The sequence below is a fragment of the Haliotis cracherodii genome, unplaced genomic scaffold (genome assembly GCF_022045235.1).
Source record: "Haliotis cracherodii isolate W230 unplaced genomic scaffold, xgHalCrac1.p SCAF_8, whole genome shotgun sequence".
In the NCBI taxonomy this organism is placed as follows: Eukaryota; Metazoa; Mollusca; class Gastropoda; order Lepetellida; family Haliotidae; genus Haliotis; species Haliotis cracherodii.
Window position 1 is genome coordinate 4352587 of NW_027266341.1, and position 19566 is coordinate 4372152.

The 19566-nt window shown below is 39.9% G+C and overlaps 1 protein-coding gene and 1 long non-coding RNA gene across 3 annotated transcripts in view; one reads left to right on the forward strand and one right to left on the reverse strand.

Moving 5' to 3' along the window:
- The window catches only part of LOC139449813 (uncharacterized), a 139019-nt gene that overhangs the window by 95970 nt on the left and 23483 nt on the right, over window positions 1-19566 (reverse strand). Inside the window, exon 1 of one of the 2 annotated variants that reach the window (XM_071231350.1) lies at window positions 8545-8637. The exons of the other annotated variant lie outside the window; for it this stretch is intronic. The gene's annotated coding sequence lies outside the window, so the exon portion shown is untranslated. Of the gene's footprint in view, window positions 1-8544; window positions 8638-19566 lie in introns of those variants that run through there. 2 annotated transcript variants of the gene reach the window in all.
- Window positions 1-19566, forward strand: part of LOC139449814 (uncharacterized) — a 99886-nt gene that overhangs the window by 68225 nt on the left and 12095 nt on the right. The gene's annotated exons all lie outside the window — the stretch shown is intronic.

Here is a 19566-nt window from a genome sequence, read left to right on the forward strand (position 1 = left end):
AGTATCAGGTCAGGAAGGTACACTTCGATCAGTATCAGATCAGAAAGGTACACTTCGATCTGTATCAGGTCAGGAAGGTACAATATGACCTGTATCAGGTCAAGATAGTACACTTAGATCAGTATCAGGTCAGGAAGGTACACGCAGATCTGTATTAGGTCAGGAAGGTACACTTAGATCAGTATCAGGTCAGGAAGGTACAATAGGATCTGTATCAGGTCAAGATAGTACACTTAGATCAGTATCAGGTCAGGAAGGTACACTTAGATCTGTATCAGGTCAGGAAGGTACACTTAGATCAGTATCAGGTCAGGAAGGTACAATAGGATCTGTATCAGGTCAAGATAGTACACTTAGATCAGTATCAGGTCAGGAAGGTACACTTAGATCAGTATCAGGTCAGGAAGGTACAATAGGATCTGTATCAGGTCAAGATAGTACACTTAGATCAGTATCAGTGCAATAGAATGTGCATCAGGTCAAGAAAGCACACTACGTTGTATTAGATCAACTGATCAGGGTCCACTTGCACAAAGCGATCTAACCGCTAAGATGATCATAACTCCCATACTTTAACAGGCTTACGATAGTCTAAGCGCTAAGATCGCTTTGTGCAAGCAGCCATGTACCAGAAAGATACAAGGGAGAGACAACAATGATATGCACCAGGAAGATACAACAAGGATATGTACCAGGGAGACACAACAAGGATATGTACCAGGAAGACACAACAAGGATATGTACCAGGAAGACACAACAAGGATATGTACCAGGGAGACACAACAAGGATATGTATCAGGGAGACACAACAAGGATATGTACCAGGAAGGCACAGCAAGGACATGTACCAGGAAGACACAACAAGGATATGTACCAGGAAGACACAACAAGGATATGTACCAGGAAGACACAACAAGGATATGTACCAGGAAGACACAACAAGCATATGTACCAGGAAGACACAACAAGGATATGTACCAGGAAGGCACTGCAAGGACATGTACCAGGAAGACACAGCAAGGATATGTATTAGGGAGACACAGCAAGGATATGTACCAGGAAGACACAGCAAAGGTATGTACCAGGAAGACACAACAAGGATATGTACCAGGGAGACACAACAAGGATATGCACCAGGGAGACACAACAAGGATATGTACCAGGGAGACACAACAAGGATATGTACCAGGAAGACACAGCAAGGACATGTACCAGGAAGACACAGCAAGGATATGTATCAGGGAGACACAGTAAGGATATGTACCAGGGAGACACAGCAAGGATATGTACCAGGAAGACACAACAAGGAGATGTGCCAGGAATACACAACAAGGAGATGTACCAGGAAGACACAACAAGGATATGTACCAGGAAGACACAACAAGGAGATGTACCAGGAAGACACAACAAGGAGATGTACCAGGAAGACACAACAAGGAGATGTACCAGGAAGACACAACAAGGAGATGTACCAGGAAGACACAACAAGGAGATGTACCAGGAAGACACAACAAGGATATGTACCAGGAAGGCACAACAAGGAGATGTACCAGGGAGACACAACAAGGATATGTACCAGGGAGACACAACAAGGATATGTACCAGGGAGACACAACAAGGATATGTATCAGGGAGACACAGCAAGGATATGTACCAGGGAGACACAACAAGGATATGTACCAGGGAGACACAACAAGGAGACGTCCCAGGGAGGCACAGCAAGGATATGTACCAGGAAGACACAACAAGGATATGCACCAGGAAGATACAACAAGGATATGTACCAGGGAGACACAACAAGGAGATGTACCAGGAAGACACAACAAGGATATGTACCAGGGAGACACAACAGGGATATGTACCAGGGAGACACAACAAGGATATGTACCAGGGAGACACAACAAGGATATGTACCAGGAATAGACAACAAAGATATGTACCAGGGAGACACAACAAGGAGATGTACCAGGAAGACACAACAAGGATATGTACCAGGGAGACACAACAGGGATATGTACCAGGGAGACACAACAAGGATATGTACCAGGGAGACACAACAAGGATATGTACCAGGAATAGACAACAAAGATATGTATCAGGGAAGCACAACAAGGATATGCACCAGGAAGATACAACAAGGATATGTACCAGGGAGACACAACAAGGATAAGTACCAGGAGGATGTAACAAAGATATGTATCAGGAAGATACATCAACGATATGTACCAAGAAGATATGTACAACAAGGACATGTACCAGGAAGACACAACAAAGATATGTACCAGGGTGATACAACTATATGTATGAGGAAGAAACAGGGATATGTACCAGGAAGATACAACAACGATATAATAAGGAAGATGCAGCTATATGTATCAGGAAGATACACCTATATGTATCAGGAAGATGCAACTATATGTATAAGGAAGATACAAGAAGGATATAATAAGGAAGATACAACTATATGTATCAGGAAGAATCAACAATCATATAATAAGGAAGATACAACTATATGTATCAGGAAGATACAATTATATGTATCAGGAAGATACAACAAGGATATAACAAGGAAGATACAACTATATGTATCAGGAAGATACAACAAGGATATAATAAGGAAGATACAACTATATTTATCAGGAAGATTCAACTATATGTATCAGGAAGATACAAGAAGGATATAATAAGGAAGATACAACTATATGTATCAGGAAGATTCAACAATGATATAATAAGGAAGATACACCTATATGTATCAGGAAGATAAAACTATATGTATCAGGAAGATACAAGAAGGATATAATAAGGAAGATACAACTATATGTATCAGGAAGATACAACAAGGATATAACAAGGAAGATACAACTATATGTATTAGGAAGATACAACAAGGATATAATAAGGAAGATACAACTATATGCATAAGGAAGATACAACAAGGATATAATAAGGAAGATTCAACTATATGTATAAGGAAGATACAAGAAGGATATAATAAGGAAGATACAACTATGCGTATAAGGAAGATTCAAGAAGGATATAATAAGGAAGATACAATCATATGTATCAGGAAGATACAACAAGGATATAATAAGGAAGATACAACTATATGCATAAGGAATATACAACAAGTATCAAAAAGGTAAACTACGATCGATATATGTTTGCGTAACATAAGCACACGGGGTTAAATACCGTCTTTTTATATGACTGCATGTTCTAGCCCATAGTTCCATGTTCCTTCCCATCTCTTTCGACAACATCTGCTAACATGTCATAATTTGCATGTCAATCGGACATATTACAACTGTCAATGTCTAGCCCATAGTTTTTCATCTTCGGGAAAGAGACATCCACATCCGCTCCAAGCATGCAATCCCCCGGATGCGCATGCGCGTTTTACATGTGACGTAACATAGACTTTTGTCTCGCATGGCCGCTTGCCTAACCTAATCCAACTGCACCTATGGCTCTGACTTTTTAAGTTTAACAAAATAAGGTATACTTTCTGCAAAGCGGAAAATATTATGATGTGAAAAAAGCCACATTGGAGATCGGGGTTGACTGGATACTTTTAGCATTGAAAAAAAAACCAGCGTGGAAACCAGTGACTGACACTTTTATCTGTGTGAAGTGTTATCACTGGCATAAATCTAAACGTTAAAGTAAAAACAAGAATTCCTAATAAGACATTTATGGGGTCACCATATGTGACTAATGACTGCGCAGTTGAAATCCAGCCCATCTCAACAGTACGACAAAACATAGGAAACGAAAAATCACTATTACATAGTATTCCAGGGTCAATATCAACTGATAATGTATGCAATTCCTTGGTATGCACATTTTTGCCATGTTTCTAATTTTCACATGCAATGATGCAAGCTGTCAGATTCGGTACATGAATCTGCTTATTTTGTCTCGACGTGTAGCAAAACAATAATCCGTTAATAAATATTGATTTAAACAAATTAACGGTGCCGTGAGAATACTTACCCCCAAATAGTTCTATGTTGAGACAAGGCATTCATTGTGTCTTCCGTCAGCGCCTTCCGCCAGCTGTGTATTAAGCTCACAGACACAGGGTTGCTTAAAATAGGATACATTTAAATTTCCTAGCTTGAATGAAATGCAAGTTTTGACAAGTTTCTCGAGTTGGGGTAGTTTTTTTGGTTTCACCAAGTGCATATGAATCATGCGGAAAACCTTTGTCCTCTCCCCTGTCCTCTAAATTATAAAATCTGGTATATTCTTTTCACGTTATTTCATCAGGTTATTTCATCGTGCCAAACAATCACAAGAAGGGACGTTTGGTCTCATTGTACATGTCTTCCTTTTGAGATATTTTGTAACAATCATTAAATAAATAATGATAGCAAACATTCGATATCCAAACTATGTTTTGATGTGGATTTACAGAGAATTGATAAGGATGAACTATAATTTCGCTAATAAAGATTTACTTCCGTATGGATAGGATCTACTTGCAGATGAAAAACATCCTTCTATCCAAATGCCACGAAAGTTGTAATTCCACACCACATTTGACTTTAACCTTTGATATTTGTCACTCTTAAACTTACATCCAGACCTAGTGCGTTGTATCAGGTCTCCGCTAACTAACTCTATGTCTGGGATCATGTGTGCACAAAACACTTGCCACTGAATTAAACTGACGCTTACCTTTTATGGAAGAAACATGAGACAGAAGGATGCTTTTTATATTGCATTAGGTCACAATATACCTTATACGGGAGAAACATTTTCCTGTGAAAAAAATCTAAAACTGAGGGATATCTTATACAAAGCGTCTATTTTTAGTTTCCTCAAACTACAAACATGCATTTTAAAGAATGTTGACAGGAAACATTCCAAGTCGTTATCAATAGTGACATTGATCTTTACTGACCAAACGATCAAATGTGTCTGAAGGTCAATCGTGTTGTTGTTGTTGTTGTTGTTGTTGTTGTTGTTGTTGTTGTTAAAGCATCTCTCAATTATACAGGAAACTGTCAATACTTTGACATACTTGAGAGGCGTTGACACATTATACTTCTTTGCTAGTGTTTCAGAAAACGTATAAATGAATGTTCATGGGGTATACACCATGTTTTATCACAAGGTCATTGGACACCTTGACCTATCACGGAAATAAGTGGCAATATAATCAAAATGTGATAAAGACACCACGCCTGGTTTTTATGTATGTAAATTTATGTCATAAATTTCCATGAAAATACGTCATAATTATTTACCTTGATCTGGACTGTTAGTCAAATATATGCCATGAAAATCGTGTATCAAGAAAGAAATCTCTGACTTCTGAAGTTACAGAGTATTGGACAAAATAAAGTGCTTCGGCGGCTGACAAACACATAAACACCGATTCCTATTATGAGCGAAATGTAAAAACATTTAACCCATGAGAATAATATCAAATCGGTGTGAAGGAGCTGAGTCACCTTCGATCAACTATGCTAAGACAAAAGAATGATGGTATTGCTGAACTGAAGCGCAAAAGAAAGTATAACTTGAAAATTGGATTTGATGAAACAATACAATCGTTATTAAAACGTTACTAGTAGCCTGAAATCACTCGCCGAAACACTGCATACTTGAGGTACAAAACACAACTATGGGACCCGTACCAAATGCTTCACCTTGGAATAACCATTCTTGTTTGTTTCATTTGTTGCCTCCATCAAACATGGATATCTACTTTCTGTTGGCATGTTTCGCTTAAGAGTTACATACCGTCACATTGTATCCAGCTACGGATGACTGATAGGCGTTCATACGCCTTTAACACGTCAGTGAGTTATGCACTGTTATACCGAGTTTTGTTTTCATATGTTGTTTTTTTAAGATTATGCTGCAATGATCTACCGAAATACTTCTGCGAATTACTTCAACAAGGAAGGCATCTGGAGATTCAATCTACAAATATGTCTGTATATGTCACATACACGCTCTTCTGTGTATGCCTGCCGTACCAGTGCTGCGATAGGACGACGTCAGCCTGATGAGCTATTCGGCCAAAGTGTGACATTCTTAAGTGCAGCACACTTCCAATGGTATTCATACAATGCCAATTAGGCGTTTCATTTGCGATGACGTAATCTCATTTTCACTACGTAAGTCCCTTTAAGGTTCTACTGCACCAAATCAGTAGTAGTGCAAATTAGATATGTAGCAGCAGTGATTGGACGATTTTGTATATTTTTTAAATGTACATCCATCCAGTAATTAAAACTGACCATGTTTCTCTCTATTTAGAATTGTCCTTTTTTTAACATGATGACTTATGCTGATGTGACAACATACATTTTAAAAGACGTGACATTTGGTGCGGAATTGGGGTGGTGAGTTAAGCTTCCTGTAGCCGGGAAAGGAGCTGGCTAAACTAGTCCAATTTTTTGGTTTTAATTGCTTCTTTAAGGCCGGGCTGTGAACCCATGTACATGTAATAGCTGTTGAATGCTTAGTTATTTAAACAAAATTATAACGTTACTATAGAAATCTATGGGGGAAAATATCGGTTGTGTGTCACGAACACCGAAGGAAATACTTTCTCTTTGTGATTATCTCTGTGATAGTTTGTTACGCTGCGAGTCTTTTTGTAACTTGTAATTAGAGTGAGTGAGTTGGGTTTAACGCCGCTTTTAACAGTGTTCCAGTTTTACCACGGCGTGTCAGCTTAATGTGGGAGGAAAGCCCGAAGTGATGCAGGTCTCAGACGTTTATCACTTCAGTGAAACCCATGAGCACGGGTATGGTGCTGACAAACCTAGAAACATAATCGGGGCGAACCGGGATTCGAACCCACAATCATAGGTTTCTGGCTTGCCCAAGGGACGCAACTCTGCACAGCGAATCGCGGCGCCTTAGACGACTGGGCCCCCCGTGCCCCCTGTAATTTAAATAAAACTAAACCGCAAAAGAAACGTCAACCCAAGTAACATTGCATGAAAAGTTGTCATTCAAATATCTGGGTAATTTTCGTCAAAGTTTCTAAAATTTAACATTACCTTGTCCGGAAAAATTAAATTTGATGATAAAAAAACAAAGCAGATGACAATAAAACCGATCGCCCAATCGCATCACGGCAACGGCCATGGTAACCCGATGCAGCTGAGTTCCGTGCAAATTGAAATGCACATGCGTTCCCCCATATCTTGTCCTATAAAAATCCACCCAGATCTGATAACATTCATTTGTTATTGAATTGCTACAACATGCCCAGATTGCCAAGAAATCAGCGACACCAAGCCCTTGGACGATTGCAAGATGGATGTTAAACCGCCAAATAGCCAATGCATTTCAAGTCCACGTAAGGACCATATACATGCTCCAGCAACGGTACCAGACCACCAAGACTACAGATGACCGACCACGTAGTGAAAGACCAAGGGTCACCACCCCACGTCAGGATCGTCAGATTGTGCGACAGCATCTTCAAGATCGCTTTGTTATATTTACTGCCACGGAAACAGCTCGACAGACTATGGGGACACACCAGCGACACATTCGTGCGGAGACCGTGCGTCGACGATTGACTAGCAGACACCTCCACTGACACAGGCCACACCGAGGACCCATTCTGACACCACGTCATTGCCGGGACCGAGATACGAGATACTGACTTGTGATGCCATTTTCTCAGAGACTAGTGTTGTGTTTCACTTTAAAACATTTGACACTATAATTCCAACCTTGATGATCAGTTTCATCTTTTTGATATGTCTCAAAGTATGTTTACAGTGTTTTAACAAATGAGGTTTCTCATATATCTACCCATGATTACGTTTCTTTTTCGGTTCAGTATATTAATTATTAGCAAGTGGTCAAAGACAAAAACCGCTAGCACCCTTATACGTAAAATACAATTTTGTATCAACAATTCTTTCTTAATCCTGCTATTTCCGTGTAAAATATATGCATATTCTTTGTAACACAGTGAGCTGATCTTCCACCACGTACGACTGGTCACCAGACAGTTATAGCGGAAATTGTCAAATATCGCGTAGAAGCCGCATGTATTTCATTCAGTGTGTCGCTTTTAAGGTAAAAGCTTATCCGTGTGAACTGCAGCTCTCGGTGTTCCCACCATGTCACTTGGAGCCTCAAGACTGGTACACTAATATTTTACCTAGAACAACACTGACTGAATTCCCATTTTGGAAGGTAAGAGGTTGTTTGTTTGCAACCATCATGTTTACGGAAATGGTACATGTAGGTACAGAGAGAGGGAATGTTCATCAGATTGTGTATTGCAATTAATTGTAAGGAGGGGTTGATGTATGGGCAAAAAATGGAGTGAGTAAAGACCTGTAAGGCCCCAGTGTGTAATATTCCAGCTAAATCACGACCTCCTGTAAATAATCGAGTCCGCTCCGGGCAAACATGTGACTGAACACATGAGCACATCCCTACGATATTGTGTCACGATGACACGTAATTCACTCATATGCAAGAGGAACCAAACAATCGTGATCTGATATTGCAGAATTCTTCTTAAATGTAACATGAAAGTTTGCAACTTACTTGTTTCGTTATTTGTCCCTGGCGTTCTTCCGAAAGCTTGAATTGGATTGTAGCTAGCGTCTTAGTATGCACTGTAGTACATATGTATCATGCATACATTATGCGAGATGAATACTCCTGGCTTGAAAATCAGCTGATGAACTGAAATGCGCCTCTGTAGCTGTTGCATTTGTAGAGTAATGAGGTCTTCGCAGGGGGTTGGTGGTTCAACGTGTTTATATATCCTGTGTAGAAAAATATCAAACATACCAGTAGAGAACAAATATTAGATAGAGTAGAGGGGGACTTTGCGGATATGTTACAGGACGGACGTAGATCCATTATGACGTCAAAAAGGTCAAAATGACCTTTAGCTTCCGTGGATAATTCTCGTTTATATTCAAATATATGAAAAGTTCCGTCCACGTGCTCAACTGATCAGTCTGTTGTATATAATCGATCATTTATCTTAATATAGTTTTGTTATTGGGTTTGTCTGGTTCTATAAAATGGGCAAATAACTCTGTTCTAACGTGAAATATATTGCAAATTGAACAAGGAAGTGGAATCGTCCTAAGAAATCTGAACCCATTTCTTTGGTGAACTGATTGATACGTTTATCAAAGGCGAAGGTCGGAGATGTCGGTTGGTTATTGCTGGTTGGTTGGTTATAACTGTATATAGTATCACAATCTGGGCACTTTCAGGAAGTGTTTGAACTATTTTACCAAGAAACACCTTATCGGAAACACGTGCTCTCATCGATGTACTGACATGTATACCAGCTTATATGTCTTTGAGTATATATTGTATATGTTAGGTGAGCATATTTTGACTCCTTAACTTCAGGGGGTCAGATAAGATAAATGTGGTGATAGAAAGGAAAGGAAACATTTCAATAATACAAAGCTATTATGTGCAGGTTCATATGCGATCCCGATTTTTAATTACTGTAGGGAAGGAATGTCAAGGACATTTTAACCCATATGTGCTTATTCCTGAAATGTGACTGGATGATAGCCCGGTTTGACGGGTTACACTGTATAACACAGTACGTGCACCACATGCACCACATGCACGCCAATGACACACAAAAACCACGTCGTAACGTCGTCAGATCTTGTAAATTCCAACGTTTAAGTAACACCAGAGCCCAATCCTTTAAAGACAGGAGTGCCGTGCTACACGTCCTTATCAAAATGGTCATCTGAGTAAAGACACGTAGTAAGCGTTCGAATAGGAAGTGATAGAGATGTGGATCCGGGTACAATCCATTTTATAATATACACCTCTGAATGTGACTTGAATATTGGCAAACGCGGGACCCGTGAAGATCCGGGTCTTCAGCAACCCATACTTGTCGTGAGTGGCGACTATGCTTGTAAGAGGCGAGAATCGGGATCGGGTGGTCAGGCTCGTTAACTTGGTTGATACATGTCATCGTATCCCAATTGCATTGATCGATGCCCATGATGTCAATACCCATACTCAATCATTCGTCGTGATGACCTTCAGTATTATAGAAGGGCCATACACAGTATATTACGGGGCGGTCGGGTAGCCTGGTGGTTAGAGCGTTAGCTCGTCACGCTGAAGACCAGGGTTCGATTCCCGACATGGGTACAATGTATGAAGCCCATTTCTGGTGTCCCCCGCCGTGATATTGCCCGAATATTGCTAAAAGCGGCGTAAAACCAAACTCACTCACTCACTCACAGTATATTACAACACGGGATTACATTGTGTGAATACATGGGACTGTACACAGTTCATTACGTTACGGGATCACATTGTGTTAAAACATTGTGCTATACACAGTACATCTCGACACGGGATCACATTGAGTAAATACATGGGGCTATACACAGTACATCTCGACACGGGGTCACATTGAGTGACTACATGGGGCTATACACAGTACATCTCGACACGGGGTCACATTGAGTGACTACATGGAACTATACACAGTACATCTCGACACGGGGTCACATTGAGTGACTACATGGGGCTATACACAGTACATCTCGACACGGGGTCACATTGAGTGACTACATGGGGCTATACACAGTACATCTCGACACGGGGTCACATTGAGTGACTACATGGGGCTATACACAGTACATCTCGACACGGGGTCACATTGAGTGACTACATGGGGCTATACACAGTACATCTCGACACGGGGTCACATTGAGTGACTACATGGGGCTATACACAGTACATCTCGACACGGGGTCACATTGAGTAAATACATGGGGCTATACACAGTACATTACGAAACGGGTTTACATTGAGTGAATACATGGGGCTATACATAGTACACTACGACACGGGATTACATTGAGTGAATACATGGAACTATACACAGTACATAACGACACGGGTTTACATTGAGTGAATACATGGGACTACACAGTACATACGACACGGGTTTACATTGAGTGAATACATGGAACTATACACAGTCTATAACGACAAGGGATTACATTGAGTGAATACATGGGGCTATACACAGCACATTACGATACGGGATCACATAAAGTGAATACATGGAACTATACACAGTACATAACGACACGGGATTACATTGAGTGAATACATGGGACTACACAGTACATTACGACACGGGTTTACATTGAGTGAATACATGGGACTACACAGTACATACGACACGGGTTTACATTGAGTGAATACATGGAACTATACACACTCTATAACGACAAGGGATTACATTGAGTGAATACATGGGGCTATACACAGTACATTACGATACGGGATCACATAAAGTGAATACATGGGGCTATACACAGTACATTACGATACGGGATTACATAAAGTGAGTACATGAGGCTATTCACAGTACATTACGATACGGGATCACAAAAAGTGAATACATGAGGCTATACACAGTACATAACGATACGGGATCACAAAAAGTGAATACGTGAGGCTATACACATTTTATGCTCTTACCGGGCAGCCCATTTGGGTCACTATCCGGTGCGAGCACTAAAAGGGGGTTCAGCCATGTCAGACATTCCAGGTATTTCACAACAAACGTGAAGGTTTTACGCAGCATGATATAACAATATTATTAATTTACCGTCCTCTTGAATAACCAATAAAGATTTATTTTTTAAACTGTATAGAATGGCACCCTCTTTACAAGTTTTAAATACACTATCTCGAATACGAAATTCTACGAATAACGTGTAAGAAATAACATCCACAAGCAGGCGTGGTTCTCTTTCACAAATAAATATATCTGTTCATTCTGATCAACCATGTGTCTTCCTTTAAACTTATTATCATCCTGGTCTGGTGTTTACATCGCAATTCTTATTCCAATGGCGATAAATAGTTTAATTATTTAACTCCAAATGTATATTTTCTCAGGTTAGAGTTTTTGGATTGTGTTCATATTTACAATAATTATGGTGTCATGTGTAAGGGAATGAGTGCTTGTTTTGCTATTTGCCATCAATTGTAGTGAACGTATATTTTCTTAAAGCTTGTTTATTTCTATAATAAGCATGTTAATGGCTATTGCAAATTTAACAATACATATAGCCGTGTTTCTTATATACAACCACGAGGTTACCAAGTAAAATACATTTCCCGTCAACGCAAAACATACTCTTCAAACATCTCATGTACAGTTTTACTTTTATAAATAATTTCAACAAATAAACACAAGTACATTCTTCGAAAAAAATAACCTTCAATCTGGATCAACTGAGTCGGTCAATGCCATATTGAATTGTACGTGAATGAATAAATTAAACTCGGCGGCCTTTACCCAAGGAATTATCTTTATGATAACAAAGAAAGGAGATATCATTTAAGTTAAGCTTATCGCGTATCGGTGGTTATCGCAGGATTTCTTAGAAAAGGGATTTGAAACTGATTCAAAAGCATGTGAAATATTTTCCAAGGCTCCACGTTAGGATCTGAGGCGCTGTGACACTCGCAGTATGTTTCACACGTCACGTACACCATATTAACGGCGGAGCTGTAAGGTCAGCTTGGGTATATCGACTTCAGCTTGCGATTACATTGCAATTTGAATAGCATGTACTTTTCCATCAGAATATTCCAAACTGGGACGTATCACACAATACTACAGGCCAATATTTTTTTTCTAAATTAGTCCTGTGCAAATGAATCTGGTGAGTGTGTATGCCTAGTGTTATGACGCAGTTAGCTATACTGCAGCAATATCATAGCAGGAAACATGAATCAGGTGAGTGTGTATGCCTAGTGTTATGACGCAGTTAGCTATACTGCAGCAATATCATAGCAGGAAACATGAATCAGGTGAGCGTGTATGCCTAGTGTTATGACGCAGTTAGCTATACTGCAGCAATATCATAGCAGGAAACATGAATCAGGTGAGTGTGTATGCCTAGTGTTATGACGCAGTTAGCTATACTGCAGCTATATCATAGCAGGAAACATGAATCAGGTGAGTGTGTATGCCTAGTGTTATGACGTAGTTAGCTATACTGCAGCAATATCATAGCAGGAAACATGAATCAGGTGAGTGTGTATGCCTAGTGTTATGACGCAGTTAGCTATAATGCAGCAATATCATAGCAGGAAACATGAATCAGGTGAGTGTGTATGCCTAGTGTTATGACGCAGTTAGCTATAATGCAGCAATATCATAGCAGGAAACATGAATCAGGTGAGTGTGTATGCCTAGTGTTATGACGCAGTTAGCTATACTGCAGCAATATCATAGCAGGAAACATGAATCAGGTGAGTGTGTATGCCTAGTGTTATGACGCAGTTAGCTATACTGCAGCAATATCATAGCAGGAAACATGAATCAGGTGAGTGTGTATGCCTAGTGTTATGACGCAGTTAGCTATAATGCAGCAATATCATAGCAGGAAACATGAATCAGGTGAGTGTGTATGCCTAGTGTTATGACGCAGTTAGCTATAATGCAGCAATATCATAGCAGGAAACATGAATCAGGTGAGTGTGTATGCCTAGTGTTATGACGCAGTTAGCTATAATGCAGCAATATCATAGCAGGAAACATGAATCAGGTGAGTGTGTATGCCTAGTGTTATGACGCAGTTAGCTATAATGCAGCAATATCATAGCAGGAAACATGAATCAGGTGAGTGTGTATGCCTAGTGTTATGACGCAGTTAGCTATACTGCAGCAATATCATAGCAGGAAACATGAATCAGGTGAGTGTGTATGCCTAGTGTTATGACGCAGTTAGCTATACTGCAGCAATATCATAGCAGGAAACATGAATCAGGTGAGTGTGTATGCCTAGTGTTATGACGCAGTTAGCTATACTGCAGCAATATCATAGCAGGAAACATGAATCAGGGGTCTCAAGTACACATATTGGGAATCGAACCTGGATCTTCAGCGTGCAAAGCGAACGTCTTACACACACAAAGTCGAAAACAGCAGAAATCAGTTTGGCTGGCGGCTAATTGCTTAGACTCAATTGTGAATCACATTTTGCACGTGATAATTGAAACTTCGACTTGAATTTACTGTAATTTACCACTGAGTGATTTTTGTCTCGAATCAAAATGGATCAAAGACTCGGATATTACGAATAAAATAAAACCCTATGTACTTGCATGTGCATAACAAACTCCCGATATGACGAAGTGATGAGGGTTACTAAAGTTTGCCATATCGGATGAGGTTATAAACTCGATATAAAATGCGATACATTTTTAACGTGATTCAATTTCGCAGTTACCCGTTACACGTACACTACTCATTTCTGTAAATGACGTCATGCTATTTGCTGGTCGATTTGCTATGAAATGATTGTATAAACATATATGATAGCCAGTTGTCTAAATAGCGTCGGGGGGCACGGGGGGCACGGGTGGCCCAGTCGTCTAAGGCGCCGCGATTCGCTGTGCAGAGTTGCGTCCCTTGGGCAAGCCAGAAACCTATGATTGTGGGTTCGAATCCCGGTTCGCCCCGATTATGTTTCATGGTTTGTCAGCACCATACCCGTGCTCGTGGGTTTCACTGAAGTGGTAAACGTCTGAGACCTGCATCACTTCGGGCTTTCCTCCTACATTAAGCTGACACGCCGTGATATAACTGGAATAATGTTAAAACCGGCGTTAAACCCAACTCACTCACTCACACACACTACGTAGCGTCTCCCTTTGAAAGTCAAGGCTGTCGATGTCCTTGTTTCATTGGTCAATCCGGACCATGTCATTTCGAGTGAAATTATCGGGATAAATAATTTCCTTATCAACAGTTCACAGTAATGTTCTTTGTATATTTAGAGATTGTTTTAATAACAGTGCTGAAAGCGAAGTATTCGGAGTAACGGGGTCCGTCTTCACAAATCATTGTCACGGCATTGTCCTTTGTATACTAGTATTTGAAGAATTTCCAATTAGTAGTGCCGAAAGCGAGGTATTCGGATAAACGGGGTCCGTGTTATCGGATTATTGTTACAGTAATATTCCTTGTATATATTTGAAGCATGTCCTAATAGTCGCACAGAAAGAGAAGTGTCCGTCTGAACAGGGTCCGAACTAGCGGAGTTTCACTGTATATCAAAAGTAATCGATCAGTGTATGTTCATTCAGAATCAAGCTGATTCATGTTTCCTTATATGAGCAAGTATGCTAGTGGGAGGACAATGGTGACTGTCGTAGGAGTTTAGTTCGTTGATGTAGTTAAGACTAAGGATACTAAACAGGGGAACTCTGTGGTTCACATGACCAGCACAGTCTGTAGGACAAAACCACTAAACATTAAACAGCGTGCCACTCGTTTTCAGATATCTTACGAGCTCTGCCATAGAAACCGATATCGATAATGTTGACCTTTTGAGTCTTGAATGATGACATTTTCAAAACAGTGAAGGTTTCGTACACCAGTTCCAATGTAGACTTTTTACATTACCAATCAACAAATAATGCGCTCAATCTGTTTCAAGTGGGAAAAGTTCGCAAACTATCATGCACACATTTCTTCAAAGATAAATGGTTATTGCACACGAACGGAAAGTATCACATTGGTAATTCAAACATAGACATAACTAAAGCATGTTATGAAAACTATATTCACTCCTTTTTCTATCAGAACCAAACTTGTTCATGGTTTCCTTTCATGAAATGTGTAATTGGTATGCTGGGATATCTGCCTGACAGTGTATATTATGGGTCTAGGCGTGTCCCAGCAAGGTGACACATCGTCATGCGATTATACAAAGTCAGGTGGCCCTAGAGTCGCCAGGAAGAAATATATTATAACAACATTTCACATATGACCTAAGTTGTTAGACTATTTATATAGTCAATATCACACGATCTGTTATCATCAGTGGGTTTTTTTTAAACCAAACGGAAATTCAAATTGCTCACTCACGTGCAAAGTACACGATCTGAACCCTTAAGTGCAAAGTCCTTTTCTTAAGGAGAGTGAACATGAAACGAGGCTCACATGAACGGTTTTCAAGTTGATTTTATTTAATGTACACTGAAATTGAGGTGTGAGATATCGAAATCTTTGAAAAGAAAAAACAACTTAGCAATTCCCTCTAAACATGTCCTGAACTTGTCTCTTTAAAAAAAACAATCCGAGAATAAAAATACTCTACATTCCAAACCTAATCTAACCCACTGCCTCTATCTCTAGTCATATCAATCTTACTATAATCAAGCTATTCCGGGGGGCGGTCGGGTAGCCTAGTGGTTAAAGCGTTCGCTCGTCACGCCGAAGACCCGGGTTCGATTCCCGACATGGGTACAATGTGTGAAGCCCATTTCTGGTGTCCCCCGCCGTGATATTGCTGAAATATTGCTAAAAGCGGCGTAAAACCATACTCACTCACTCACTCACTCAAGCTATTCCGGTTGTCTCGAAGTTTCATTACTTGCCTTAACCAAACGTAACATAACGTATCCTGGCCGTACGTAAGCTAACCCGTACGATGCATGATAGTTATCACTATTGTCAATATGAACAGCACATTCTGGAAGTAACGAATGTTGTAGCGTTTGTTATATGACGAGTTCACGACACATGTTCTGATAGCTTGTTCGGACTGAAATTGGGGCTTCGCTGTGTTACTTTAAACGTAAGATGATTATGACATTTATGGCCTAAGAATACACTGGTCTATAAACAGCAAGTTCTCTGACAGTAACTGGGGAAGCAGACTCGTGTAAGGGTCTTCCGGTGTATTATACATGTCCCTGAACCATGCATGCTAGCCCAGTCTACTACTATTAAGGTAGATACACATTAAATATGACCAACCTAACATGTGTCAAGTTTGGCTGACAGTATTTCTCAAAAGTAACGAAATATGATGTTACAAACTGTCTAGTGCGAAGGCAAATTTCGCTAGAAGCGCTCGTGAAATCTTGGCATGTTAAATATAATATTTCCCGTATCATCACCGATCGACCCTAAATATTCCATTAACGTAACCCTTTCGTCTAAGGGAGTGAATGAATTTTCTTTCTGGACAGCATCTCCAACAATAGTCCAGATACAGAAGGTGACAAGTCAGGTATTTTGAAGAACATCCGTACATGTCTAGAGAGTGAGTATTTTACATCTCAAAACTTTGTAAGATTATCTTTTTCAAGTTTTTTTTCCGGAAAAGATTATTCCTTTATATCCTATGGTGGTGAGTAGAAGAGGGTTGCCATCATAATAAAAATGGGTTATGATACTATCAATTAAGGAGGTCGTTAAACAAATACCCAACTGCTGATTAACGGTGGCAATTGAAAGTGAATATTCGGTACGACAGGGTTATTCTGATAAACGTTGGACACGTCTTCACTTCAAGGTTCCGAGATGGAACACTCGATAGGAAGAACTTCATTCTTTGTGTTCCACGCAGTGATATTCAAGGACCACATGTGCATTGTGCAGCCACATACGTCACGGCCAACAGTTCCACGACAAGAATAAGAATGGTATCTACGATTATAAACAAATTTCAGTTTAACTCCTTGTTTGGGACCAATATGGCAAAATTAGGAACCCTCCTATTTTCTTGATCTAACCTAATAAGTTCTATCTACAAAATGAATTCGCCTTTCAAAACGCTCTCTCCATTTTTTTCTGACCAAACAATGGTTTAGCAAGAGTCATGTGGCACTCCTTGAAATCCTCGTAAACAGAGCATGTTTGATTGTACCTCAAACGACACCAAGGACAACGTTAATCAGTGCCGAGGTTTACTGTGGTTCATGATGCATTGAGTGTCTGACTGAACGCTGTCACTCTCCACGGCAATATTCAGCAATATTCAGCAATATTCCAGCTGTATCGTGGCGGCCTTGAACCTGGACCAGACAAGCTACATTGTTATTGGACACACTAGCTCTCTTGGCTTTATGGTTTCTGAGAATAGATCCAAAATGTTAAAGATAGCTTATAAAAGTTATTAATACTTAATGATTGGGAGAAAGAAAACAAACGATAAGAAGTATTAAATGTTGTTTCAATATATTATTTCTTCAGAATTTAGAAAAAGGGTTACAAATACATCAGTACTATTTGAACAAAATTCGGTTGCACCATTGGAAGGAACGTACATACATACAAGAAGCTGCGCCCGTTGCTTCAGAGGAGATACACGACTACCGACAAGGACGCACCTCGACGGACAAACGAGACATGACTTGCGCTCTATGCATATCCAGATGATTCGATCGAGGCGAGATAAACTAAACCCGGAACCGGTAATAGATTGACATCCTTCTAACCTACAATACATAATTTGAACACCTATACGCCAATTTACTAAGGGCATTGGTATAATAGATTCAATGGGCATCCAGTCGGGTAGGTTTATGAACTATGCAATAAGATCATGATCGAAAATACGATGCCCCCATGTCATGTTAGTCAATGTCCTATTTGTGGCGATGAATGAATAGGACTGTCTCTATGTCATGGATGTGCGAATGAATTGTGAATATCCAAAACATATGACGGCAGTGCGTTAATGTAGTCAAGCCACTGGTGATATGCAATATGAGCAAAGAGCAACGCCGTCGGGGAGCGATCACGCAAAGTCAACAATGTCACACATGGGGAAAATCTCATCTTGTCAGCACTTTGGGACACACGTTATTACTGAGAACCTCGTTTAGCTCAAGAGCAGTATGGGTGTATAGCTTCTCGTGATGCGAGGACTATGATGACGGTCGTATACGTTTAGTTCGTTGCCGTAGTTTAGTTCAGCCAGCACGCATGGCTAAGGATACCAATCAGGAAAACTATCAGATTCAAACGACCAGCACAGGCTGCAGGACAAACCCTTGCCATCCATAATGTTGACATTTTGAGTCTTGACTAATAACATTTTCAGTATAGTGAAGGTTTCGTGTTCCAGTACACTCGTTTAACATAACAAATGATGAGCTCAATCTGTTTCAAGTTGCAAAAGTTGGCAAACTATCATGGACACATTTCTACAAAGATAAATGATAAATACAAAGGAACGGAAAGTGTTACATTGGTAATTCAACCAAAGACAAAAGCACATAATGAAAACTATATTCACGTCGTTCTTAATGTACCGAACTTTGTTATTTTAAGACTCATTTATATATGAATATATATTTCTTATATATGCTAGGTCAGACAGCCTACCTTAAAATTCAACCGGTCACACTGTCCTTGCGACACGGCATGGTCAGTAACGGTCATATGGGCGACAATGTATCTAGATGATGGACAATGTCCAGTGTCCCAACTGTTTGCACTGACAATGCTAGCCACGGACGGGAGACACGACTGTTCACACACAGCTATCAAACTGGCGTGACTTGTTCAGGGTATAAAACGTTGCAGATGACTTTAATGTTGGCTTGTTGTCGAACTGCACGTAACACTTACGAAAAAATTGATTAGGATTTTAGACGGGTGAAATATAACTAACATCAAATGCTATATTAAGTGCAAGTTAAATCAGTGAATCGGTTTTAAGGAATCTACAATGTAATTATTTTTAAAATTGAATTTCATGTGATTTATAGCTTTTTCCAAAGATTGGATTG